This window comes from Eriocheir sinensis, chromosome 38, assembly GCF_024679095.1.
Source record: "Eriocheir sinensis breed Jianghai 21 chromosome 38, ASM2467909v1, whole genome shotgun sequence".
Lineage (NCBI taxonomy): Eukaryota > Metazoa > Arthropoda > Malacostraca > Decapoda > Varunidae > Eriocheir > Eriocheir sinensis.
In genome coordinates, this window is record NC_066546.1 from 15,844,882 (window position 1) to 15,872,249 (window position 27,368).

A 27,368-nucleotide genomic window follows, 5' to 3' on the forward strand; every position below is an offset into this window, starting at 1 on the left:
GAGAGAGAGAGAGAGAGAGAGAGAGAGAGAGAGAGAGAGAGAGAGAGAGAGAGAGAGAGAGAGAGAGAGAGAGAGAGAGAGAGAGAGAGAGAATTTTAAGTCCCAGGATGTTATTTATACAGTTCAATAAGCGTCATTAAACATCACCTTGTAACGAAAACAATCTATTTCTGAAACATAAAATACTAAGCTTGAATGTACGTTCGTTAATACGAATGAGATGTAAAAAGCCTGGTACATATCCTTATTTACGCGTTTTGTTGCATTAACGTTAATCTAACTTGTAAAGGCAACACCATTCTACCTGTATACAAAAACTTACCCATCTACATACGACTTTTACCTGTATACAAAAAGACAACACATTCGCCAGCTGTCACACTATGTAATCTTATGGATAAAAACGACCTCTCCAGTTTTCACTCTACGTTGCCTTTTCATGAACGAGTTACCTGTACAGACAAAACCATTTCTACCTGTATACAAAAACACAACCCACATAGCAGCTGCTAAAGTGCATATCGGGCGTCCGCGTGTATCCTTTGAACCCCACACACCTGCAACGCCTGTTTCTGTGTGTGACCGAAAAACAGGTAGCCTCCATCACACCTGGGCAGGTGAGCCACATCGATTGGCCCACGCTGCGGAGGAAAGGTGGAGAGAAGAGAGAGGAGAGAAGGGTGGAGGGGTGATGAGAGGAAGGCGAGGAGATGAGGGAGCGGGGGTGGGAAGGAGATGGAAAGGACAAGGAAAGGAATAGGAATAAAAATAGGAGGCAGAGATCCAGCGAGGTAGGCAAGGATAGGATGGAGATAAAGGCGAAAAAGGGAGATGGAGAAGGGAGGAAAGGGAAGGAGAAAGTGATACGAAGGAAATTGGAAAGGACAGGAGAGGGATGCAGGAAAAAATAGGAGGCAGAGATGGGATGCTAGGGAGAAAAGAGAGGAAGGTAGGTAGAGAGGAAAGGGAGAGAGAGAGAGGAAGAGATATGGACGGCGGGAGGCAAGGAAAAGATGGAGAGAGACAGAAGTGGTGATGAAGGAAGGAGAGAGAAGAGGAAAGAGAAAGGGTGAGAAGGAAGGAGTAGGCAGAGAGAGAGGAAGGGCGGCACGGGAGATGAGAGAAAGAAGAAGGAAGGAAGGAAGGAGGGAGGAATAGAGAGGAACACAGGAGATGAGAAAGAAGAGGAAGGGAGGAGGGATGGATGAAACGAGGGAAGAACACAAACACATACATACACACACACACACACACACCCCACCACCACCACCACAACCACAACCACTACCAGACCCACCAGCTTTCATGTTCATGGTGTAAAACTTTTCCCCCAGCATTCATATCGTCTTATGCTTGAGTCGTCTGCCCACTCGCTTACAACCACCCCGACACGCCCTCGCCCCCTTTAACGTAGCATGCTTTGTGTGGCCCCAAGTCGCCTCCAGCAGAGAAGTCGCGGCTCCTCATACAAGGTTAAGCAAGCACAACATTTACCTGTGTCTGCACGGACCGAGTGTTAGTGTTAGTGGGCGGAGTGTAACGGTGAGCTCGGGTTAGGGGATGAGGCTGTATGTTGGCGAGAGAGGGGAAGGTGAGAGAGAGAGGGGGGGGGGAGGCGACAGAGAGAGAGCGAGCGAAAGAGAGAGAGACCGAAAGAGAGAGAGAGAGAGAGGGGGGGGTGCGAGAGAGAGAGAGAGGGGGGGGCGAGAGAGAGAGAGAGAGAGAGAGAGAGAGAGAGAGAGAGAGAGAGAGAGAGAGAGAGAGAGAGAGAGAGAGAGAGAGAGAGAGAGAGAGAGAGAGAGAGAGAGCTGGAATGATGGTGATGAAAGGGAGGGAGGAAAAGAGGCCAGGTAATGAAGAGAGGAAAGAGTGAGAGAGGAGAGGAGAGGAAAGAAAGGGGAGGAGAGCAGCCCTAACCTTTCTTAACTCTGCGTTCCTTTAAATTTCTTCTTTTTCACCATTCTTAATATCCAATCCAAAACAACACTAGTATCAACTTATATTAGCATTGCATTCCTCTAAACTCCTTTCCATTCCCTCTTCAAGGTACCTACCTCCAACAACAACAAACAACAACAAAATTCACGTCAGCCAGGCTTCACTCGGCGCCAGAAATTAATTTAAACACCATTAAAAAGTATAACACATCTCGAGGGGGAACATATAACACAAAACAGCGTAACGAGACAACATATTTTTCCCCCTCGGAGTCGTTTCGTTTGAGGTGAAAGAATAATGGAGGCGAGGTGAGCCGGCCCTCCAGGTAAGGTCAATGGACATGAAGACAGGTTAGGTGAGGCTGGGAGAGCACCTGCCGAGTGCCGTCACCTGAAACCAGTCCTTCAGGCACAGGCAGGCAGGCAGGTTGGCAGGCAGGGAGGGGGTTAGGTAAGTAGGTTGGCAGGTAGGCGGCGGGGTCCCCTAATTGCGTTTTCCTGATTAAATTCTTACCTGACGGTTTCTTCCAGGTAAAATAAGGGGAAGGAGCGCGAGAGTGTGAGTGAGGGAGTGAAGGAGTGAGATGACGAAGTGAGAGAGAGGAAAAGAGAGAGTGAGAGAGAGACCTATGCATGGAGGCAAGATGAGAGGTAGATGAACATGAGATAGCGACATGAAACAAGAAACGCGAGAAGGCTACAAAAAGGGCCGTGATCTGAAGAGGTCCGAGGAGGCAAGGGATGGATTGAGGGAGATTGGGTGTGTATGTCCGTCCAGGCAAAAATCAGGCGAGCGAGGGAGCGAGAGAGGGAAGGAGAGGCCAGCGAAAGCGAAGGTGAGAGGGGAAGAGAGGAGACGAAGAGCGAGGAAGGATGGAGTGGGCGTGAGATGTGAAAGGAAATACATACATAGAAGCACACACGACTTTGAGTTAGAAAGCAAAGAAGGGTAAAGCAGAAAGATAAACATTTGAATCATTGATGGAAATACACACAAAGGAAGCTGTAGGTGGAAAAATTGAGTGAAATAAGTAGAGTAATATTAAGTTTTAGACCCAGAAAATATACAATGGGTGATAATAAAGGAAAAAAGAGGAGAAAGTAAATGGAATAACAGCTTGCATTTAAGATTTTGATTTAAGATTTTGAGTTAGAAAGCAAAGAATGGTAAAGCAGAAAGATAAACATTTGAATCATCGATGGAAACAGACGCAAAGGAGGCCGTGAGTGTACTAACATAGCGAAACAATTGGAATAATGTTAAGTTTTAGACCCAGAAAATATACTACGAGTGAAACAAAGGAAAAAAGATGAGAAAATAAACGGAATAACAGCTTGCATTTAACATTTCTAGCGCAGGAAGTGGAGTAAATGTGAAAACAGAAATTACCAAAAGTTTTAAAAGTATTTAATTCCGACCGTGAAAATTAAATGAAAAATGAAAAAAATGGGATATGAAAAATTCGATGCTCACTCCAACATTATTTTAGGCGAGGGAGGAGAAATGAACGTCGAGAAAGTGCCTTAAGTGATGTCCAATTGCCTAAACGACCTTGATTGTCACACTGTTGAAAGGGGTAATTAAGGACCGCAACGAAAAAAAAAAAAGTTATTACAAGAAAAACGCGCAAGAAAAATGTTATACGAGGGAGCGAAATGTGTTTTAATATCTCTAACTCTCTCTCTTTTTTTTCTCCTCTCTTTCTATCTATCTATCTACTTCTCTATCTGTCTATCTGCCTTTCTCTCTCAGACAAGCAGATAATAGTGAAAAAAAAAAAACCGATGATAAAAAAGATAGAAATAAGAGAAAAGAAAAATGCAAAAATAAAAGTTAAAGTAAAAATAATAATACTAGTGCGAAAGGAGAAAAATATATTGAAAAAGGAGAAAAAGGAGGAAGGCAGGGATGGAAGTAACGGATTTCTCCACTAAATTTCCATAAACAGGTGAGGGATGGCAGGTTTACAGGTGTTTAAGTATGAATAAAGAGAGAGTGGGAAAGCACAAAATAACATGATGGGCGAGAAAAATAAATAACATGACGGACGAGAAAAATATATAAGGGATTAAACAGCGGGTGATGGAGCCTAAAATATGAAGTTAAAAGCGAAAAGGCGTCAAGTTATTAGAGAAAGCAAGGGAAGGGAAGCAAATGGTGTGGAATATGATGCACGATTAAGCAGTAACAATATTCCAATGGAGAGTAAATAATGTACAAACGATTTAGGGGAAGGGGCAGGAAGGTGAAGTGTATGATAGGGAGAGGGAGAGGGAGGGAGGAATAGAAGGGAGGAGATTGTGGGGAGGAGAGGGGAGTTCAGGGAGGGACATGGGAAGGGAAAGAGATGGGAGAGAGTTAGAGAATAGAAGGAAGAGGGAATAGGGATGAGGAGATAAATGAGAGAAAGGAAAGGAGGAACAAGGGAAGGGAGAGAGAGAAAGAGGAGAGGAGAGGCAGAGAAAGGGAAACGGAGAGAGACAGGGGAAGAGGAAAGTAAGAAGGGAAAGGGAAAAAAAGGAGGAGGAGAAAGGTAAATAAACTGAATACTCTTCCCCTTCCTTTCTTCCTCCATTCCTTTCTCATTTTCCACATTTTTCCCTTCCCTTCTTCCTTCCCTTTTCCTAACGCCTCCCCCCCCTCCCTGGTCCCCCTTCCTCTACCTTAAACAGAGATTTGCAGTGTGAATATAAGCTCTGTTTTTTCTTTCCTTTTGGTTTGAGCGAGAAAATCCCATTAGTTTACAGACCCGTGATCAGTTTTACCCTTAACTCCCTCCTTCCCTTCCACCCCACCTCCTCCTCCTCCTCCTCTTCTCCCTCCCTTCTCCCGTTCTTCTTATGCCTCTGAATCCCTAATGAAGTCTGCTGCTGTTTCCGTGTTGCGCTTCGGTATAATAAGGGTGTTCTTTCTCGACTCTACCGAGGTATGTATTGATGCCTCGGTATTGGGCGAGTTTTACCCCCCCCTCCCCTCTCTGTTTCTCTCTCCCTATATCTATCTATCTATCTTTCTCTGCAACTTCTACTATTACTGTTATTTATATTTCTATCATCATTATTATCATTATTATTTATCATATCATACCTACTACTGATTATAATGGTCAAAGTAATAGCAGTATCATCATTATCATCACTTATATTTCAATCATTAGCTACTACCTGTTTCTAGCAAGGAGGAAGAGGGCGAGGTAAAGGGGGGGGGGGGCTTTGAGGGGCGAGCTGGAGTGCCAATCTATAATCAATGTTTCTCCTTTTTTTAACGACCCGGGATGAGCTAGTGTCATTACGGTTACTTAGATGTGACTTTGATACGGAAGCCATCAAGCACACCTGTCTCCCTCTCCCTCATTACCTGACATCACTCACGGCTCGAGACTTTGATGGCACGCTTCCTCCTCCTGTTACTGATAGTGCCGGCCTTCACGCGTGCATTGGGACTAAACTAACACTACTAATAAGACTAACTACCGATACTAACAAGAATAGTTTTATATGCATTATGTGTGGTTGGTAAATTAGTAATGTGTTTCTTCTTTACTGAGCTTTTCTATCTAACAACGTGAGGTTTTCTTTATGGGGGTCTGGATATAAGGTCCTGGCTGTTGCGTTTTTGAAGATACCCTAACCTTAGCCTACAAAATCCACCCCCCCCCCCACACACACACACACATACACACTAACGCACTGTATATATATTCTCTTTTATAATGCCCTTAACTCACACCTTTGGGTAAACACACACACACACACACACACACACACACACACACACACACACACACACACACACTTAATATTCTGTTTTCCCTTGCACATTACTCACTGATTTTTTCTCTTCCTACTCTTTTTTTTTTTTTTTTTTTTTTGCTTTCTCTTCCAGTCCAGCCGGGCAGCCAATCCTCGTTTGCTCTGTATATTTTAAACTTTACTTTTCCCAAATTATTGTTGATGTTTTTTTTAACTAGGCTGATTCATTCATCACTTTAGAGGTGGGAAGAGAGAGAGAGAGAGAGAGAGAGAGAGAGAGAGAGAGAGAGAGAGAGAGAGAGAGAGAGAGGGGATTTCTTCTCTCTCTCTCTCTCTCTCTCGGTATGGAGGCAACAAATAGAGCACATAACTCACTCAAAAACCAATATTTATGTCTAATAGAGAGGAACAAATGTGAGAGAGAGAGAGAGAGAGAGAGAGAGAGAGAGAGAGAGAGAGAGAGAGAGAGAGAGAGAGAGAACTAAACCAGGGATTGCAAATGTTGAGTTCCTGCGTCAATTATCTTTAATCCTCACGCCCCTTCAACAAAAATTACGCAGTTTCAAATTCTGGTAATCTTCGAAGCTTCGCGCGCTAAGAGGAAAGGCCGCGTGAAGCGTACGAAGCGCGGCGTGTCGAATCAGCGGCTTGTTGGCTTCAAGCTGCATTAATGAAGCTTTTGTCCGTTGCTCTTCGTTTTGTTATGAACCAGTACTGTATATATATTTTTCTATCTCTGCCTTACGTTTGTTCTTATTTTTTTTCTTCATTCCTATTGTATATTCTACTTATATTACAGGCAAGGGACGCAGCTGAAGTGAAAAATAAAAACAAAAATTTGCAAATAACCCGCTAGGCTCTGCTCCGATAAAAGTGAGAAGAATGAGTGACAAGATGAGAGGCTAATATCGGAAGTCTTGATACTCTCCTCCTGAAATCTAACTTTTTTCATATTTTTTTCCTATATTCCTCATGCTTTTTCATCCCTCTTCAATCTCTCATACGCTTTCTCATCTTCTTTTTTATTACTTTCGATGCTATTAACTTACTTCTATGATGCTTTTTGTCACTTTTCCCATACATTTTCATGGATTTTATTACATTTTCAAAGTTTTTATCATATTTTTTGGCACTTCTATACAGTTTTTCATCATATTACTTCTCATCCTTTTTCTCAACCCTCTGCGTGTGACGTCGCGTACGTAATAACCCTGGTTTGCGTCGTCGTATTCAGAGCACTGTGTGGCGGAATGATAGCAAGTAGATTAGGAGGATTTCATAACGCATTTCCTTCCATTATTTTTCATTAAGCCGATTTTCTTATTTTTTTCGTAATTTTTCCCGCCAGGGCTCAGCTTAGTATTTTTTTATATTTTTTAGTCCTGCTGGAAAATAATAATGTTACTGTTTCGAATGTAAATTTGTTGGGTGAGCTGTAAGTCACTTTTTCCAGTCTTTTTATTATGTGTTTTTTAATCCTTTTTTTTTACACCTTTTATTTTTTTCAGCGAGTGCACAACTGGGTTTTTTTTTTCCGTTCCTGACACCGGGAATTATTTTATTGTTCTGCGTGTTAAGAGTGAAGAGTATGTCGATTTTTCCTTCCACTTTTTCAATCATTTGTTTAATCTCGAATAATTTCCCTGTGAGGCTTAACCTTAAATTTCAACTTCTCAATCCATTATTTTAGCATTAATTAAGTTTACTATAAGACGAGATAAGCGTCACTAAGAACACTTAAGCATCTGTCCAATTGCCCGAACCTTTACCTGCTTCATTTTCCCTCTCTACTGTGTGTGTGTGTGTGTGTGTGTGTGTGTGTGTGTAAAAGCGAAGCATGAAGCGAACACGATACCAAAGAATTCCCATGCACATTTAGTTCCCCTCTCTGTGTGTGTGTGTGTGTGTGTGTGTGTGTGTGTGTGACCATGACAAGTGAGTTCAGTTTGTTTCCCTCGTCGCTCCACCTGTCATCGGCTTCTGCTAATAAAAGAGGCTGGTGGTACAGAGAGAGAGAGAGAGAGAGAGAGAGAGAGAGAGAGAGAGAGAGAGAGAGAGAGTTAACGCGTCCCTTTTATTTTCCCTTTCCGTATACTAGCGGCGTTGACAGATAAAAGTTTAATCTGCTTTTGCGTCGGGAATTAAACTGTGTCGCAATGTGTGCTTCATTTATATGCCAAGCAGTGACGGTCATTACCTTTGCCACCCATCCACGAGTGACGATAGATAGAGGTAGAGAGAACGGGAGAGTGTGTACTGTACAGAGATTGAATTAAGGCGGAGATGCAATGAACCAGACTAAACAAGGACACAGGCAGATAGGAATATAATGTAATGAAGAGGTATAGGGAAGAAAGTAAATGAAGGGAAAGAGAGTATGGAGGAGAGATGGAGAATGTGAGTACTGTAGAGATTGACTTAAACCGGAGATGCAAAGAACGAGGATTAACAAAGATGCAGTTAAAAAGTAGAAAGGAATACAAAGCAATGAAGAGCTCTAAAGAAGATGATAAGTGAGGAGAAAGAGAGTACGGGAGAGAGATTTACTTAATTATTAATAATTAATAATATATTATAATAATAATTAATAAAGATGCAAGGAAAGGGTAGAAAGGATTATGAAGCAATGAACAGATATAAAGAAGATAGATGAGGAGAGAAAGGAATACTGTAGGAAGATTGACTTAAACAGGAGATACAGTGAATTAGAATAAACAGAGATGCAATAAAACGGTAGAAAGAATTTTTAAGGATGAATAGATCTAAGGAAAAAGATATATGAGAAGAGAAAGAAAGCAGAGTAGAAAGATTGACTTAAGCCGGAGATACAATGAACTAGAATAAACTAAGATGCAATAAATGAGTAGAAAGAAGTATTAAGCAATGAATATCTCCAAGGAAAAAGATAATTGAAGAGAAAAAGAGTATTGTAGAAAGATTGACTTAAGCCGAAGATGCAGTAAAGGAGAGTAACGGAGGAAGATGTAACGCAAAGGAATAAGGATTAAGATGCTATAACCAGGTAAAAGAGAGAAGATAAATAAGGAGATAAAGATGACAATAGAAAAATGAACGTCAGGTAGAGATGCAACAAATAAGAGTAACTGAGAAACAAACAATAACATCAATAAAAATAATAAGAGGAAAGCGTAAGATATAACAGTTCCAGATTCACTTTACCTTCCCTTTTTATAATTAACCTGCTTGACCTTTCACCAGTCTTACTTTTTCTCCTTCCAATCTCCTTCTTTCCTTTTTCTCCTTTTCCTCTTCTCCACTCCAGTCTTCATATTTTTTCACTTCTCTCACATTTCCTTCTTCTCCTTCTATACATTCCTTTATTTTTGTATTAGCCGTCTCCTCCAAACCCTCCGCCATTAGGATCATTATATCTATTACTATCATTATCCGTATTAGTATTAGCATAAGTATAAGTATTAGTATTAGGATAAGTATTAAGATAAGTCGTATTGAAAACATGAAAACCTATAATAATATCCTGGATGATGCAGAGAGGACTTGCATAAAGGCTCTTACAACCTCCTCCTCCTCCTCCTCCTCCTCCTCTTTCTCCTTCTCGTCCGTCCTTTCCTCGCCGAGCTGAATCATGCCCCGAAGCTGTATATTCTGCCTTGATCTCTTCCTGTTAGCGGATGGAGATGGCGAAAGCTAACAGGCAGGTGAGCAGACGGGCAGGGGGCAGGGAGGGAGGGAAGGCAACGAGAGGATAGCGGAAGGAGGGGAACTGAGGTGGAGGAGGAGAGAGGGGAACGGGAGATGGGGGGAGCCAGGTAACAAACAGAAAGGGAAAACAGAAAAGCAGGGAAACAAGGGAACAATGAAAGGGGGGGGGGAAGGGAAAACTAGTATACTCTTTTTTTTTTTTTTTGTACGTTCTGCCTATAACGTCGGTAAGCTTTCATGGGTCTCTTAGGCGACCCCAGCCCGTTAGTGGCGCCAAAAGGTGAAGCAAAAATATATAAAAATAACAGTGAAACGGGGGAAAGCAGAAACAGGAAAACAGGGAGGCAAACAAATACGACCAGAAAGAGGAGGAAGTGAAACAGTTGATAAGGAGGAGGAGGAGGAATGCATGAAACAGGGAGACAATACAATAAACGAGGAAACAATGAGAGAGACAGAGACAGCGAATACGAGAGTGAATAAGAGAGAGAGTTAGGGAGGGCGAAGGCGCGTCTCCTCTTGTTACCTTTCACGATAAGATTGATGTAATAGCATGGAAGGGCTGGCTGGATATGCTGGTAATTACGTCCCATTATAGTTAATGATGCTCCGGGGTAATTATGAATCTCCCGGAAAGCGTTCACTCGAATATTATTGCTCAGGAATTACAAAGCAGACGAAGGGAAGGCAGAAGGTAGACAGACAGACTGGCAGACAGACAGCGTGACATACATACAGAGAGCGAACAGACCGGTTGACATACAGACAGACGATTATTCAAGAAAGAAGTGAGAAGACAGGACAGACAGGCAGGTTGATAGACAGACACTTAGGGAAGGAACAAGAAGAAAGGCAGGTTAGTAGGCAGGTAGGTAGGTAGGTAGACAGGTTAACAAACAGTGCTCTAGGAAGGTAAGAAAGTTAATAAGCAAAGGTAAGGCAGTTATTCAGGAAAGCAGGTAGACATTTCAGCAGGTAGGTTGATAGGACAACCTTTTTCTATCTACCTACCTGTCCATCAGCTGATTCAATTCCCTACCTGCATACCTCCCTATTTACCTGTCTCCCTGCTTACCCCCTTGTCTATCTATCCAGGTAAGTAGCCAGGCTGGTAGCTGGATTAGTAGACGCACCTGAGCTCCCTAATCCAAGCCATAATTATCCTACTTAGCATAACTTTTCCATTAATTGAATTCTTCCATGAAAGGAGACGCAATCACTATTCGGATTTCACTCCGTATTACCGGCTGAAAAATATGGTAACAACAGAACACAAGACCTCGAGGGCAGGTGTTGTGATATATGATTTAGTGATTCGCCGGAGTCCGCAGCGGGTGATTGTTACTCTACTAGGAGAGAGAAAAAAGGGCGCTGCAGTAAAAGCTATATGCAAAGCTGGGGGCTACTCGTTAGTGTGGAGTTTCGTAATCTGTCAGAATGGAGCAGTTTATCACGACTCGCCGCTTCCAGGGTAGCATAGCACTGCGTGAGGGAGGGAAAAAATAGTCTTGCATCCCCAGGCTTAAGTTGAACCTAATTATTGGCTGGAATAATTAACGCACACAGACACAGGTAGATAGATAGATACATATAGATAGATAGAGTGGTAGATATATACATTAGTAGATATATATTTAATGGACCAAAGCTTACAGGAGTATATCATTGAAGTTAGTTAATATGACCATGCCATAATTAAACGAAGCGAGCAGTGTGTGTGTGTGTGTGTGTGTGTGTGTGTGTGTGTGTGTGTGTGTGTGTGTTCCAAAGGCCACCGTGAACATTTTCGTACCCGGTTCCAGCTCGGCCAATACCTTATGGCTACTTTTTATGTCCGTCACACGCAGGCGAATTAAAGCCAAATTTGGACGCATTCATTTAGATTAACCTCATTAACCTGAGAGGCGAGAGACAGGCCCAGGTGAGCAGAGGCGTGTAGTGTCGCTTAGGAATTCGATGTTTTCTTTTTTGATACATATTCTCCATCACACATTCCGGAAATAATTGGTGTTTTTTTTTTTTGTCTCTCTCTCTCCCGCCCTCGATAAAAATTAATATCACGCGATGTAAATAACTGCCGTTGACTAATAAAACGCCGTAATGAATTTAGAGAACGCAGCGCGCGCGTGTTAATTGAGATTTTTATGGCGCCGCTGTTACGAATGTCACGACGTGTGTTTGTAACTTATCGTTTTGTTTCTTCTGAGTCATATAACACACACACACACACACACACACACACACACATACGCTCGCGCGTATACATTCAGACTGTTAAGACTAACCTCCCTCTCTCCCTCCCTCCCTCCATCCGTCCTTGCTCCGTTTTTCCTTCCCTTCCCTTCTTCTCTCCCTCCGTCTTTTCCTCTCTCCTTTTCTCCCTCAGACTTTCCCTTTCTTCCATCCCTCCTTCACCCTTTCTATCCTTCTCCCCTTCTCTCTCCTCCTCTCTCCCTCTCTCTCTCCCCTCTTCATTTAGTCCACGCCCTGATAGGAAAAGCGGTAAGAGAGAGAGAGAGAGAGAGAGAGAGAGAGAGAGAGAGAGAGAGAGAGAGAGAGAGAGAGAGAGAGAGAGAGCAAGCAGACAAGGGAACGCTCTGTAATAAGAAAAGGAGGAGGATACGGAGGAGGAGGAGGAGGAGGAAGAAGAAAAAGAAGAGGATGAAAAATAAGAGTGTAATAAAGAAAACTATCAAAGCAAATCAGTGAAGGTAAAGATGAGATACAGAAGTGACAGTAAAATTAATATGACTTGAAAGCTTTATTAGATTTGTGTGGAGCAGAGAGAGAGAGAGAGAGAGAGAGAGAGAGAGAGAGAGAGAGAGAGTGGGGGGAGAGTGTTTACCTTCCCTCCTCCCTCACTTGACACCTCACCCCCGTAATGAAGGTGTGAAGTGGGGTGGTTCAGAGTAGCGGCGGCGGAGGCGGTGGTGGAGACGCTGATGTAATAGAGGTACTCCCCCCTCCCCCCCTTCTCTCTCTCTCTCTCTCTCTGACATGTGCTTATTCTTTTTTTTGTTATATACTCCTCCGATGTTTACTCCTCCTCCTCCTCCTCCTCCTCCTTCTCTTCCTCCTCTCCTCCTCCTACTACTACTACTTATGATGTTTTGTTTTCTTTCGCATTTTTTCTTCTCCTTTCCTCAATTTCCTACTCTCTCTTGGTATTTTTTCTCTCTCCGTCCTGCCTCGACTCTCCTTTCCTCTCTCTGTTTTCCTCCACTACCTGTGTTTCCCTTTTTTTCCACTTTTTTTCCTCCCTCTCCATTTCTTTCCTCCGTTTATTTGCCCTCCTGCCTCACCACCCGCCCCACTGCCTGTTGTCTAATGTTGTTACTCCTCCTGTGTCGGCGTTTTCCCCACTACCTGTGTTTGTATTGTCTCCACTTCCTGTGCCCTAATTGCTTTTACTCTCCCTCCCCCCGCCCCCCATCGTCTCCTCTCTCTTCTCTTTCCCTTTCTCCCTCTCTTCTATGATACAGTTCCCTCCTTCACCCCATTTTCCGTCTTCCTCTTTGCCAGTTTTCATTTCCTCCGTCTCTCTCTCTCTCTCTCTCTCTCTCTCTCTCTCTCTCTCTCTCTCTCTCTCTCTCTCTCTCTCTCTCTCTCTCTCAGGGGAGGAAGAGGAGGAGGAGGAAGCGAGCAGGTGAGAAGTGTAATTGAGAAGGATCAGGTAAATTAAAGGTGAAGACAGGTTAACAGGCGTAAGTGATTTAAGGATGAAAATGATTATCTGAGAGAGAGAGAGAGAGAGAGAGAGAGAGAGAGAGAGAGAGAGAGAGAGAGAGAGAGCAATGAGTTTCCTAGAATATATAAGAATACGCGAGGGAAACGTTAATTTATTCATGATCTCAGAGGAATCGTTGTTTAGAAGAATGGATTACTGACTTGTTCTTGGAATGAAAGAAGAAAGTAATCCAGAGCTAAGTAAAACAAGACTTGAACTGGTTAAACACTATTAGAGAGTACGATGGAAGTGTTCAATTACGAAACGTCTCTAAGGAATTGCTCTTTAGAGAATCGAATCACTTGTCTGTTCTTGGATTTAACGAGGAGTAGAATCAAATACGAGATCAGGCAGCACTTGAATTAGTTAAACCTATTAGAATACACGAAGGAAATGTTGAATTACGTAATATCTCTCTGGAATTGCTGTATAGGGAGTCGGATCATTTGTCAATTGTTCTATTTAGGGAGGAAAGGTATCAAATGCGAGATAAAACAGACTTGAATTGTTTAAACACATTACGGTACGCGAGGGAAAGAAGGATCTCCAAGGAACTGCTGTATAAGGAATCGGATCACTTGTGTATTCTTTGATTTAGCGACGAATGTATTGAAATACAAAAAAAGACCACTTGAATCAGTTAAACCTATTAGAGAACACAAGGAAAATGTTATAATATGAATTTCCTCTATGGATTTGCAGTACAGAGAATCGGATCACTCGTGTAGTCTTGGAGGTAGCGAAGAAAATCTCAAATGCGAGATGAAACCATTTGAAACATTTAAACATATTACAGTAGACAAGGGAAAGGATAGAATACGAAGCTCCTCTAAGGATTAGCAGTACAGAAAATCGAATCATTGGTGAATTCTTGGATGTAGCGAAGAAAGAATTGAAATACAAGATAAGATAGCACTTGAATAGGTTAAACCTATTAAACTGCTCGAGGGAAAGATTATAATATGAAGCATCTCAAAGGAATCACAGTACTACAAAATAAACAAATTTATTTAATATGTAGCAAGGGAAGGAATCGGATACGAGATGAAAAATAAACACTCGAGTCACTTAAACTTGATCTGTTATGAAGTTTTATGTAAAGAAAATTAGTTACTGACATTTTCATGGGTTCAATACGTCTTGTTTGAGAGAGATTCCAAGATAGACAAGACAGATAGAGATTGATTACCTAGATAATGGCTCACACGTCAACTTGCGGTAAACGAGAAGAGAGAGAGAGAGAGAGAGAGAGAAATTAATAATAAGAGTGGTCAGACTATGATAAGAAATGACGAGGATGTTCAATTATTTTCCTTCGTTAATGGTAAAAGGAAACGAACGTAAGATTGAGTGTGATCAGCAAGATAATGTTGTATTGTGGAGTAAATTACTATTTCTTCTCTGATTAAGTAATGCTACGTTGTCTGCCTGTCTGTCTGTCTGTCTGTTCCCGTATCCTTCCTTTCCTGTATTTCATCCCACCTCTTTCCTGTTCTCCCCTCTTCCTGATTCATCCTCCCTCGTATCTCTTCGTACATACCTTTCCACCTTCCGTCCCACCCTTTCCTCTCCCTTTTCATTCTTTCCTCTCTCTCTCTCCCTTGCTCCCCATTCTTTCCCTTCCCTCCATGCACTCCCAATTACTCCACCCTTTGCCATCCGTCCATCCTTTCTCCTCACGCTTTTCCTCTACCATTTCCTGATCTCTCGTCCCTTCCGTCATTCCCTCCTCTTCTTTCTCCCTTTCTCTCCCAATTCCCTCCGCTGTATCCCTTTCTATACATACACTCTCCCCCTCCATCCCTCCCAGTCCCTCCCTTCCTCCCTCCCTCGTCCGTCTACCTTCTCGTTTCTATTGGTAGGTCGGCTGGAAAGGTTGTCGTGCTGGTTGCCATTTAGCTTGCATACGCCTGAAAAGAGCTAGCCGGCAGCTTTAGCAAACACACACACACACACACACACACACTCACACACCGGCCTCTTCCTCCTCCTCCTGACTTATTCCTGAAGCTTCTGCCAACGATTTTTTTTGTCATTGATTTTTTTTTTTTTGCTGTTGTTTTGCTAATTTTTTTTAATGTGGTGTTTCTCTGATATCATCCCTGTTTTTTTTCTCGTATTTACTTTTTCTTATGGTTACAGGTCCTTGAATTGATAGGTTTGAGGTGAGTTTTCCTTTGTCATATATAGTTATTCTCGTCCTGTTTTCTTAGTTTGTATTTCTCTTTCTACTTTGTTTATGCATACGGAAGTAAAAACAGATAAAGAAAAGTGTTTGAATTGACCGGTGTTGGCTTATTCTCTTGTCAAGTTATATAAAATCATCACATTTATTCATCTCATATATTCATTTATTTATCGGAATGTATCAATCGGAAAATGCCAGTAGGTCAGCGAGAGTAAAATCAACAAAAAAATAAAACATTGCATTGAGTGGGTGACATTCTTCTTGTATATTTAATGTGTCGGTGCTTCCATCACAGCATCCATTCGCCGAGTGTGAGAATCTGATTGAAATTCCGGCTTTTACTTCACACTTTTGATATCATTTCGTCACTTCGTATTGCGAGTAATGAAAATGGAAGTAAGGAAGAGCTCCTGCATGCCCAGAACATTGAAAAGGCTGGGGAAAAAGTATAAATGTGTACAAATGTAGAAGTGGAAATAGCATCAGAATCGTTTGAAAAGAGAAACTAATTACCAGATAGAATAAAAAATGTAATAATAATAGAGAGGAAAATACAGTGCAAGGTAGATAGATGAATAAATAGATATAGACAGACATAGAGGCAGACTTACAGAAACACACAAGAGAAAAAAAAAACGAGAAAAATAGAAACAGAAGGTAGATAGATAGTTAGATGAGAGAGAGAGAGAGAGAGAGAGAGAGAGAGAGAGAGAGAGAGAGAGAGAGAGAGAGAGAGAGAGAGAAGGGGGTTAGGGAGAATACTTTTGTCCGGAAGAGGGAATGTGCCCCAAGGTTGCTTGCTACACACTTAAGGTCATTCCATCACATTATGAAGGTCACAGGAAGGATGCGCAAGGCGTGAGAGAGAGAGAGAGAGAGAGAGAGAGATATATATATATATATATATATATATATATATATATATATATATATATATATATATATATATAAAAAAATTGCAATATACTGATCTTACGTGGGTGTGCGGGGCGAGAGAGAAAAGTTTAGTGAAATAGTGACCAATTTATTAAAGAAGCGAATTATTGGAGGAAAAAACGAACTGGGAGGTGGAGGGAAGGCAGAAAAGGGAGGAGGAGGAGGAGGAGGAACAAAAGAAGAAAAAAGCAGAACCATCAAAAGGACGAGAGGATTGAAGAGATTGGGTATGAGGAGGAGGAGGAGGAGGAGGAGGAGGAATTAGTGACAGGTGACGGGTGACAGGTAAGCCGAAGTAACCATCCTCCTCCTCCTCCGCCTCCTCTTCCTCCTCCTCTTCCTCCACCTCCTCCTCCTCCTGCTTGTGCCTCAGGTGATGAAGAGCCTCAGGGGGAAACGGCTGGGGGAAGAGAATGCCCCTTGGGGAGGATGTATTCTTCCCTTTGGGGCGTAGAGGACCCGGGGGAGGAAAGGAAGGGAGAGGAGGAGGAGGGAGGGAGAGGAGAAGAGAGAACATAGCAGCTTGAAAGTAGGAGAGAAGAAAGAAAGAACGGAGGGAGAGGAAGAGGGAGGGAGAGGAAGAGGGAGAGAGAGGGAGGGAGGGAGAGGAAGAGGGAGGAGGAGTGTGATCTGGCGGAGAATGGTAATGGAGGCTGCAGAGAGAGAGAGAGAGAGAGAGAGAGAGAGAGAGAGAGAGATGCGAATTGCGGAGTTAATATAGAAAGAATACACGGACACATCTAAACACACACACCGACACACACAGCACATAAACACGCATACATAGGGCGACACTTAACACTCACGCCACACTTTTATCGCCATCCACTCGCCGCGTTGCCTAATGATCTGACTTCACTATTTTCACCACTTTCACTTTTTTTTAATCTCTCGTCTCTTATTCTATTTACATCTTTATGCCCTTTAACTCTTTTTACCTGTCTGGCTTCACTCCTTTTCCTCCTCTATTCACACTTCATACCTCCTTTCTTGTTCTCGTCTTCTTCACCTCTCTGCTTCACTCCATGTCCTCATTTCTATTTTCTTTTATTCACTCTTTTATCCCCTTATTTATGCGTCTATCCATTTTCCTCACACTTCTTCCCTTTTGGTTTTCCTTTGATCATCTCTTCTTTCTGTTCCTTCATCCCCTTATTTATTCGTCTATACCTTTGTCTTCTCTTTCTATGTGTGGTTATATATGTTTTCTCCAGCTGTCATCCTCCATTTCTCTTCCTTCTTGTGCTGTTCCTTCACTCTTCTCGTTCTCTATTCATAACTTCACATCCTTATTATTTATTCACGTATATCTTTGCCTCGACGCTCTATTCACTTCCTCAAAGGTGTGTTGCGTGTTCTTTCTCCGCGCTTTGATCTACTCTGCATTAACTTTTCTTTCTTTCTTACGTTTTTCCGCCTGTTGTCGTATTATTTTTGCCGTTGACATTTTTTCCGGCGTTCTTTCTTGCTCTGCGATGTGATTTTCTTCGCTTAAACTTCTTGGTATTTCTTTTTGTATATTTCTTTTATCCTTTTTTTCATATCGTGTATTTTTCGGTTATTTTTTGCTTTTTCTTCTTTCTTAGGAGTATAATATCCGTTTCCCTCATTCCTTTTGCTTTTAACTTCATTTTCTTTTCTTATTTTACTTCCACTAGCGTCTTTTGCGAGCCCAGTTTATATTGTACAGTAATTTTTTCAATCACATTTTCTTTTCTTCGTGAGTTATATCATTCCCGTTATTTATTTTCATCTGCTTTTTACTTTATCTTTACTTCCTATTTCACTTTTCTTCGTCTTTTCATCCTTTCTCCATATCGTATCTTATTTTCTTAAAGCATTTTTATCTTCTTTCGTCTTGCCACTCCCGTTTGCTTTCTTTCATCCGCTTCTAATTTTTCTTCTTTTTCTTGTCTTTTCATATTAACTTTCTTCCTGTTCCTTAAGCATTTTCATTCTCCTCTTTCTTGTCATTCACGTTTTTTGCTTGCTTTCATCTTCTTTTAACTTTACCTCTTCTTATTTTTCCTCTTTTTCTCGTCTTTTCATATTAACTTTCTTCCTATTCCTAAAGCATTATCATTCTCCTCCTTCCTGTCATTCACGTTTGCTTTCTTTCATCTTCTTTTAACTTTACCGTCTATTCTCCTTCCTCTTCGTCTTTTTCATATTCCCTTTCTGGCCACAAAGTCATTATCACCTGACTTTAATGGCGCTCGTGTGGACTCATTATGTGTGTTTACCCTTCCTTGTGGTCCCGGACAGGTGTGTTAATGGCGGCGTGAGGCCAGGTATGCAGCGTCTACCTACCTGGCTGTGTCTCTGAGTGTGTGTGTGTGTGTGTGTGTGTGTGTCTCTCTCTCTCTCTCTCTCTCTCTCTCTCTCTCTCTCTTTCTCTCTCCCCCCTAAACACCCACACCCACACCCACACACTCACGCACACAAAAAACCACTCATGGTATAGGCGGCTTAGATAACTTTCATGAGAGAGAGAGAGAGAGAGAGAGAGAGAGAGAGAGAGAGAGAGAGAGAGAGAGAGAGATGAAAAGAGCCGGGATTAAATATGAACTGTAATAAGTTTTACTATTATTTTTTTTCTCGACGTGGTGGAAAAAAGGGAATACTTAGAAGAGAATAATAAAAAAAAGGATAAAAGGACGATGATAATTAAAAGTGAAGGAAAGGTTGGAGGACAAATTATGATATATAATTTTCTGTGTGTTATAAAGAGAAAAAAAATTAAGCTGTACTGTGCGTGTGTGTGTGTGTGTCTCAGTGGTGGGCGCGGTACCAAAAGTTTGGGGTTGCGTTACGCGGTACTGCGGTACCTCAGCATGCCCAGTGCGTTCCGCGGTACTCCGGTACTTTTCCCGCCCCCCCTGGTGCGTTCCGCGGGACTGCGGTACCTGGTTTCTAAAGCAGCACCTAAAAAGAGAAAAAAAAAAAATAGCTCTGCGACACCAATTACCAAAAACACCTATGTCAAAAAAATAAAAAAAATAAACGCCACGTGAGATTAGGTGGAAACTATCCAGTAGGAAAGATGTGCCCGGAATAAGTAACATAATAATGTTGTAGATAACAATAGTATATACAGGTAATTATTTAATAGATTATTTCCAAGGAGCAAGATTTTCACCGACCTGCCAGTAGTGAAGTTGAGCCCGGACTTATAGTTAGAGCGTTACACTTTCTAAGTCCGTCTGCGTTAGCACGGTACACGTTAGTAACGTGTCTGTCTCCCCCTTCTTTCTCTGTTGCCAGTTATAGCGAGATAATCGGCGCGCACGCAACTAAAGATGAATTGATTTAACGTACTATAAGAGTTATGAGGTGTTGATTAATTTTAGAAGCAAGTATGGTTCCTCCTAGAAAAGCATAGGTGAAAAATCCTGGTTCCAACCTCCCTCCGATGAAAAAACACATCCTTTTAATTAACAATAGGCACCTATCCTTTTCAGTGAAGTGCCTCCCCTCTTTCCCACGGTGTCTGTGCGTATGTCCGACTGTCTGTCTGTCTGTCTGGTGGGTCAGGTGCCCCCCCTATCCCCGGCCCCCTCAACAGTGGTATTGTTTATATTTATCTACATATTTATTTATTCATTAATTATTATCATCACTATTTTTCTTTAAAGTGTTTGCCGGTACCGCGAAAAGTACCGCAGGAAATTTGAACGCGGTACCGGTACTCCGGTACTTTCAGCAATCCTCTGCGGTACTGCGGTACCGGTTTGGTAGTGTAGTAGTACCGCAGTACCGCAGTACCGCAAAAAGTACCGCAAGTGCCCAGCACTGGTGTGTGTGTGTGTGTGTGTGTTCTTGCTCATTAGTGTTTCTGTTTTATATCTTTTTAGTCATTCAATTCATCATAATGTTTGTCGTTAGTTGTGTCATATGTTATTTTTAATGATGGTGTGTGTGTGTGTGTGTGTGAGAGAGAGAGAGAGAGAGAGAGAGAGATTGGGTGTATTTCAATCCAGTTGTTTTGCCGATCTGATTAAAAGTTCAATTTCCTGGACTGTTACAATCATTTTTATGTCTGTATGCTTCATTCCGTTTTTCTCTTACATATTTTGCAGCCTTAACGCTCTCCTATTTCCTCTCTCTCTCTCTCTCTCTCTCTCTCTCTCTCTCTCTCTATTTCTTTATCTATCTCCTCTCACGTCTTTCCTTCCTGGTTTGTTTGTTTATTCTTCCTCGTTTTCTTCCAAGATTCTGTTTATACCTTCCCTCACTTTCCTTAACATTTTTCAACCTATTTTTGTCTCAGCCGCGTCTGTTTATTTCTTAAGGTCTCTGGGCGCTGTGTTCTCTCCGCGTTTCTCTCCTTCGTTATGTGAATTTCTTGGTCAATCTTGCCTCTTATTGCTTTCTTTCCTCTTACTGTCTCGCTTTTCTTCTCAATTTGTTTTCAGTTTTACTTCTTCGTCTTTTTTTTACTCTCTCTCTCTCTCTCTCTCTCTCTCTCTCTCTCTCTCTCTCTCTCTCTCTCTCTCTCTCTCTCTCTCTCTCTCTCTCTCTCTCTCTCTCTCTCTCTCTCTCTCTCTCTCTCTCTCTCTCTCTCTCTCTCTCTCTCTCTCTCTCCTTAATACCAGTCCGTTATTAATGTAAGGAGAGACTCAAGGGTGTACCATATGAGAGAGAGAGAGAGAGAGAGAGAGAGAGAGAGAGAGAGAGAGAGAGAAAGAAACCCGAGACACAACGGCCAGACAGACACAGGCAAACAGACAGACACCAGACGGACAGTGACACACAACATAACCCCATCACCTAGGTAACCTAACCACCCGTTCCCCCCTTCACTCCCTGTTTCTCTCTCTCTCTCTCTCTCTCTCTCTCTCTCTCTCTCTCTCTCTCTCTCTCCGGGGTAACTTTTTCAGTCGTTCTCTTTCTCTTACTGTGTTTCTCTCTCCCTCATTTAACCTTTCTTTGTCTTTTCTACGTCCATTATACTCCAGAAGGAAAGACAGAGGAAGGAGGAGGTAGAAATAAGAATGAAACAGAGAAACGGGAAAGAAGATATAAAGAAAGAGCAATAGAAAGGCAGGAAAACAGACAGGAAGAAGAGGAGACCGGCAAAAATAACAGAGAAACAGGGAAACAGAACACATAGGCAGAGACAAGAATCAGACGAAAAGACAATGAAACAAGCAGAAAAATAAAAAGAAACACGGAGAGAGAACGGCAGAGACTGAGAAGCAAGGAAGAGAGGCAGGGAGGGAGGGAGGGTAGGGAGGCAAAGAGGCAGGGCAGGGTGAGCATCAGGGGTGGGGGGGGGGGATGGGTGAGGGGGCAAGGAAGCGGGCAGCGTGTCCAATCCCTTCACAAGTAGGCCATCCGTCTCCCTAAACAGGCCTGGATCAGCTGAGAAAATAATCGCTACAACTGTGTGTGTGTGTGTGTGTGTGTGTGTGTGTGTGTGTGTGTTCAAAGTTGTAATCATATCGTCATTGCAACATGCTAATCCCCACTGACCCTAACTTAATGACACTATATATGAATTAACAATTTGTAGGCGTTTTAACGTAGGTTGATATAAGTTCTTACCGCCTAAAATAGAATAAAAGACAGCGTTCTACATATATATTACAATATCATCTCCTCTTTACCTCTTTTTCCTATCCCCTTTATCCTCTATCCTTTTCTTCCTATCCTCAGTAAATGGAATAAGTGATTGTGCACTTCTTAAATATTCCTGGATAATTTTTCTTTTCATCCATTCATCCTCTTCTTCAGTAATCTCTTTCATGTATTCCCAAAGACGTGCTTGGTGCCCTAAACACTCCCCGTTCATGAGGCGCCATTACACCTGCGTATATTTGGTGATAATAAGATTCTAGTTTTTCTGTCCTGTGTCTGGCGCCTCATCAGCCTCTTGACGTGCTGTGAAAATGATGGAGTGAGGAGCTTGACTGATGCCGAGAAGACGCTGCTGTGATAGGCGTGGGAGATTCCATTAAGGGAGACAGGGAGACACTGAGAGGGAGGGAGAGACGGAGAGAGACGGTGACTGAGAGGGAGGGAAGGAGGGAGGTGAAGATACTGAAGAGACAGAGGGATGGAGGTGGAGAGAGAGATATGGACGGAGACAGAGAGAGGGATGGAGAGGGAAAGATGAGGCCAGACATAGAGGAAGATTGAGAGGAGGGAGGGAGAGGGAGAGAAGGAGATAGACGGAAACTGAGAGACGGGGGAGGGAGGAGAAAAAAGTGAGAGACGGAGACTCAAAGGAAGGAAAAGAGGGAGAAGGAGAGAGACAAAGTGAGTTAGAGAGAGGAAGAGGGGCAGACAGCGGGAGTGGGAGACTTGTATATAAAAAAAGGACGATATAATAGACTTAATACCTACTTTCAGACACCATGCAAAAAAAAATCTTTAAGAAAACCTATTATTGACTTTATCTTGACGTGAAGAAATATAAAATCTTGATCGTGTTAAAGTTTAGGGAGAGAGGTTGCAACAGCTTATTACATCTAACAAGTTATCTCATTTTTTCCATCTCCTGACAGTGTATTTTCTTTCCTGACAGATTGAGACAAAAAAAAACGTTCGCTCTCCTCCTCCCCGCCTTCTTGTCTGCTTGGATCTTCGTCATGTAAGTACCTGAATCTCTGTACTAATTCATTTACCTGATCTACGCGAAAGATTCACCGGGAGCTAGTGTGTGGAGTCTGTAAGGGCTCGGTTCGGCTCCACCAGACTGGTTCGGAAAAGTTAGCGTAGTTACCGTGTGTCATCTCCGTTGACAGATAATTTTTTGCTTTCCCGTTGAAACTCTCGATGGTATTTACCCCGAATACCAATACATTTATATCTACATTAACTGTTTCTGCCATTTATTCACTCATATTACGTACGCTAAGCATTTCAACAATTCATTAATAGTACCATGTCGTTCTTTTATTGCTCTTGCTTCATTGAATATCGACACTGTTGTATACTTATGGGATTCCTCTCCGTATTGGTTATTTTATCAGAACCTCGAAACATTGTATCAGACCGTTGTTTACTCTACCCGCGTAAACACTCCCCTATTCACTCTTCCTTCCTTTATTAAAACCCGCCGACCGTCACGCCTCCAGGGCCCGACGCGGGAAAGTCACGCAGGAAATATAAAAGACCCCAACGTAAGCAGCCAGTCCCCCCAGTATCTGTTATGCCTCCGGTGCCTCAAATAACAAGCTAATATTTTCCTCAGTATCCTTTTTCCAGCCTTCCCCGGGGACGGATATCGAGGAAGAAATAATAATAAAAAGCTTTGAATATGGATAAAGATTGCTTACTATGCGTTGGTTTCTTTTTCACGGGGAACTTCAAGTATTATCAGATCATCAAGAGCGAGGAAATATATTGTTTAGTTCTAATGTTTATTTTCTTGTTATTTATTACGTTTGTTTTTTAGCTCAATACGATTTGACTAATTCATTTTGTTTGTATTGATTCTGCATTTAAATACGTCATGGGGTAAACAGTGACGTGTGTGTGTGTGTGTGTGTGTGTGTGTGTGTGTGTGTGTGTGTGTGTGTGTGTGTGTGTGTGTGTGTGTGTGTGTGTGTGTGTGTGTGTGTGTGTGTGTGTGTGTGTGTGTGTGTGTGTGTGTGTGTGTGTGTGTGTGTGTGTGCTCCAGGTGTTATAATTAAGCTGCCAGCCAGGTATACGATAGAGCGCAGGTAATTAAGATTTTCCGAGGGGCGGATATTTACATGTGTTTTGCATAGAGGAGCTTTAGCGCCGCGCGGACTTGTCAGCGCCGAGCGGAGGAAGTTTTTTTCCTATTTTGTTTACTTTTTTAAAGCAAGGGAGACAACTCAAGGGAAAAAAAAAAAACAGAAACAACAACAAATAAATCCCTCTAGACGCTCTTTCGAACATAAGAAGAAAAAAGAACGAGATTTATGGAAGTCTAAGGATTCTGGAGACTAAAATCGCACGGTATACCTTATAATGCAAGGTTAATCAATGTATATGTTTTGCCTGTACACCTGTAAATATTGTTCTTTCTTTGTTTGCTGCATCTTAGGTGGTTCTGGAGGAAAGAATTACACGCTACACCTTATGATGTTGGCTTATGATGTTTACCTATATACTTTTAATCATAGTTTTTTTTTTGCCTTTTTTATTCTTTACATTGCTGGTATTTATATTTACGCCTAAAGTGTGATATTTTTTTCTCAGATATCAGCGTTTTCTTTTTCTACCTCACTTTGTTTTTTTATACACGCTTAATTGAGCCTGGGGAATAGGTCACTGCATTTATTCCTTAGTTCTTTACGGTGTTTTCTCGTCCTCGTACCCAGGTAGTTTATATTTAGCAAAGGTTCATTGGCCGTATCTGCAAAACACCTTTTTCTTCGTGTTTTGTGTTCTGTTAAAATAAACTGGGAACACTGATATACACACAGTCTCTCTTTCTCTCAGTCTCAATTTATCTATTTATTTTCTCTCTTTCTCTCAATTTATCTATCTCACTATCTCTCAATCTATCTATATCTTTCTCTCTCAATCTGTCTATTTATCTATCTCTTTTTTTCTTACTCTGTCTCTCTCTCTCTGTCTCAATTTATCTATTTATTTTTTCTCTTTCTCTCAATTTAACTATCCCACTATCTCTCAATCTATCTGTTTCTCTTTCTCTCTCAATCTATCTATCTATCTCTTTTTCTCTCTCTCATATCGACTTAGCCAATGAGCGAGGGCGGTAGAAGCTGATTAGTGAATGCTATTGAAATCACACTAACCATTTTTTTCATATCGGCGTTGGAATCGAATATTAAGCAAGAGGGACAGGTGAGGTTTCTCTCTTTACCTGTGAGATTTGTATTATACACGCGTCGCTCCCCTGGTGCGGTAAAAAAAGTGAGAGTTCTAAGGCGAAAAAATAGCTGGAGATAAAATTGAAAGTGTTGGAAAAATCGTGACGCTGGAAATGGTTATAGTGATGAGTGTTTTTTATGTGTGTGTGAGTAAGAGTGAGCAAGATAGAAGGTTACACACTCACACACACACACACACACACACACACACACACACACACACACACACACACATCACTCCGGTTGCCTCACTTCGTTGATTGGACGTGCTTTTCCAGTATAAATATGACTCTCTCTCTCTCTCTCTCTCTCTCTCTCTCTCTCTCTCTCTCTCTCTCTCTCTCTCTCTCTCTCTCTCTCTCTCTCTCTCTCTCTCTCTCTCTCTCTCTCTCTCTCTCTCTCTCTCTCTCGGCGATTAGCAATATCAGTAACGCTAATAATCAAGCAATTAGTCGGCGTTTCAGGAGTGATCTATTGCCACCCTATCCTTCACCTGCATTCTTTATGGTAATTACAATAAATACGCCAGGTAATTCAATGCCTGCCTAGTGATTAAGTGCTCGTAAAGATTATTTATTCAGTGTGCTAAGTAGGAGAGTGATGGTGGTAGTAATAGTAGTAGTAGTAGTAGTAGTAGTAGTAGTAGTAGTAGTGGTAGTAGTAGTAGTAGTAGTAGTAGTGGTAGTAGTAGTAGTAGTAGTAGTAGTAGTAGTAGTAGTAGTAGTAGTAGTAGTGGTAATAGTGGTATTATTATTATTATTAGTAGTAATAGTAGTAATAGTAGTAGTAGTAGTGGTAGTAGTTGTGAGGTAAAAATACAATGCCAGCCTAAGCAAACTCCAAATTATAACAGTAACTAAGCCGAAATTACTAAGCTTCCATTTATAATTGTTCTCCTCCTTTGCAATTAAGTCGGCTGGGCAAAGAATATATATCAGGCGGGCCAGGTGGTGGAGGCTAAAGCAAATAGAAAGCCTTGTAAACAATACCAGAGCAGGGCCACGTGAGAAGCAGGCAGGGAAGACATAAACAGAGGCGGAACTAACGTGAGATAAAACCAGGAACAGCGAATAAACCCCAAGTAACAGACACGGAGAGGGAATAATATGGGAGGGCCAGAACACGGTAAATCCAACACGTGGGGAACATTAATTACAGGGAGAGGAGAGAAAACAAGGAGAATAATGCAGGCGGTAACGGATATACGGGGAAATAACTAGCACGTGGGGGGAATATGTGAAATCATGAACGGTGGTATGCCTTCATGTGGAAAGCATTAATGAAAGCGAGAGAGAGAGGGAAGAAGAGACCACACAGAGAAAACAAAGAGAATCATGCAGGGAGAGAATGTAACGCAAGAGGAATCAAATATACAAATACCCTAAGAATTCAGATGGATTTTTTTAACACGCTGATATCTCGTCTCCTACTTCATCAAATGCCTTTCCGTTATCATATATGTATTCTTCTAACCTGCAAAAATCCTGGCTCTCAATAGGAAAGAGTGTAGAGAGCATGACAACTGTGAAAATAGCCATGAATTTTTTGTTTTGTTTTACGTGTACGCCTATAGCGCCGGTAGGCTCTTCTTCAGGGGCCTGGATGGTAGTCGGCTCCAGCTCGTCATGGCGCAGACAAGTGTTAATAGTGGCGCCATCTTCTCATGTGTGGAAACGTACGCGGCCAAGGGCGGCAAAACCTGTAGGTGGGATAGCTTAGGAACGTTAGGTTGGGTAGGTATGGTATGGTAGGTGTGGTGTGCGAAATCATGAACGTATAGGATATTATCGCCTCACACAAGAAATATTACTGGAAGGGAGAGAGAAGGGAAGCGAGAGGGAACAAAGACAATAAATCAAAGGTAAAATAAGAGAGAATATTTAATCATAGACGAAAATAAGAAAGGGATATGCAATAGAGGATCCAAATATTAAGGAAAGAATATATAGAGAAAAAAAACAATGAAGAAATATGACTGAATGACTAAAATGATAAACGAAACAAAGAAATGCATGAAAAAAGAGAGAATATTTAATCATAGACGAAAATAAGAAAGGGATATGCAACAGAGGATCCAAATATTAAGGAGAGAAAATATAAGATAAAAAACTATGGAGAAAAATGACTGAATAATAAAAATGATAAACGAAACAAAGAAATACATGAAAAAAAATAAGAGAATACAAGAACCAGCTACTTTATTCCTACACTTTTTTGTGGCAAGGCAAATAGATATGAAATTGACGCCAAAAAAAGAGAAATATATAAAATGTAAAAAAAAATACCGTGTCTACATCCCTCCTAATTTTTCTTCTCGTGTAGCCAGATAA